This window comes from Taudactylus pleione, unplaced genomic scaffold, assembly GCF_031769625.1.
Source record: "Taudactylus pleione unplaced genomic scaffold, aTauple2 ptg000612l, whole genome shotgun sequence".
Lineage (NCBI taxonomy): Eukaryota > Metazoa > Chordata > Amphibia > Anura > Myobatrachidae > Taudactylus > Taudactylus pleione.
The window spans coordinates 1,028,728-1,030,361 of NW_028285014.1; the positions used below are offsets into that span (position 1 = coordinate 1,028,728).

General features: G+C 34.7%; 1 non-coding gene across 1 annotated transcript; it reads left to right on the forward strand.

Moving 5' to 3' along the window:
• Positions 1 to 242: 242 nt before the first annotated feature.
• On the forward strand, positions 243 to 351 carry TRNAL-CAA (transfer RNA leucine (anticodon CAA)). The gene is made up of 2 exons: positions 243 to 280; positions 306 to 351. It is a non-coding gene; the product is annotated as a tRNA-Leu (tRNA).
• The last annotated feature ends 1,283 nt before the right edge of the window (positions 352 to 1,634 follow it).

Genomic DNA, 1,634 nt, shown 5'->3' on the forward strand with positions numbered 1-1,634 from the left:
ATGAAGACCTTAGTAAAGGGTGGCAACAGTAATTTTGAAGGATAACACTTTAGCTTGAGCCATTTTTCCTAAATAATGTTACTTAAGAAACAGCTTTTAGAGGAAATGCATTAATCTAAGAACTTGATTTAATGACCCCTTTTTCAACAAGTCCAAATTATTTGTCAAAATCACAATCAAAAATATAAATAGTAAAATGATAAACCCTAATAGGCAGCAGGTTTGGACATACTGATGTGCTTGTCAGGATGGCCGAGCGGTCTAAGGCGCCAGACTCAAGATTTTACTCTTCTGGTTAATGGGAATTCTGGTCTCTATAAAGAGGCGTGAGTTCAAATCCCACTTCTGACAATATTTTCTTGCTCTTTGGTTATGTTTTAGACTCAAAATGACAGACATTGAGAAGTATGCTCAGGACGTCCACAGTCTTTCAATCTTTCCTCTCCCAGACATTGATATCTTGATCCCATTTATTTCCTTGCAATGTGAAGCGCAATGATTGTATGAATTAAAGGGCATAGAAGCTGTTAAAGACATAAGAATTGATCAATTTTCCCATCTACACTCCAATCAAGATCAAATTACATTAGAGTTAAATTAATTAAATTATTCTTAAATGATAAAGACAATATGATTAGTTTTAAAATTCTAAAGTTCAGTTAATGTAGAAATTGGCTATTGAAATAATATATTTAATAGAAACAGAATTTGATGGCAGATAAGAACCACTTGGCCCACGTAGTCTGCTCCTTTTCATGTATCCTTCAGGCAACTTCAACCCTATTTGCTCCATACATTTCTCTTAAGGATATTCTTATGCCTTTCCCATGAGTGTTTAAATTGTTTCACCATTTAGCTTCAATAACATCGGATGGGAGGCTTTTCTATTTATCAACTACCCTTTCTGTGAAGTAATTTTTCTTCAAATTTCCTCTAAGTCTACCTCCCTCCAGTTTCAGTGCATGTCCTCGTGTTCTTGCACATCTCTTCCTATGAAGAATAAGTATTGTTTGCACAACATTCTTTTAGTATTCAGTAATATTAACATAAAACACAAGAATAATTTGCATCGAAAGTATTTTAAGGCTCTTAGACTTTACATATAATGTGATATACAATTTACTTCTAAGACAAACTAATCTGTTCTGCTAGGATGAAGACCTTAGTAAAGGGTGGCAACAGTAATTTTGAAGGATAACACTTTAGCTTGAGCCCTTTTTCCTAAATAATGTTATTTAGGAAACAGCTTTTAGAGGAAATGCATTAATCTAAGATCTTGATTTTATGACCTCTTTTTCAACAAGTCCAAATTATTTGTCAAAATCACAATCAAAAATATAAATAGTAAAATGATAAACCCTAACAGGCAGCAGGTTTGGACATACTGATGTGGTTGTCAGGATGGCCGAGCGGACTAAGGCGCCAGACTCAAGATTCTACTCTTTCAGTTAATGGGAATTCTGGTCTCTGTAAAGAGGCGTGGGTTCAAATCCCTCTTCTGACAATATTTTCTTGCTGTTTGGTTATGTTTTAGACTCAAAATGACCGACATTGAGAAGTATGCTCAGGACATCCACAGTCTTTCAATCTTTCCTCTCCCAGACATTGATATCTTGATCCCATTTATTTCTAAG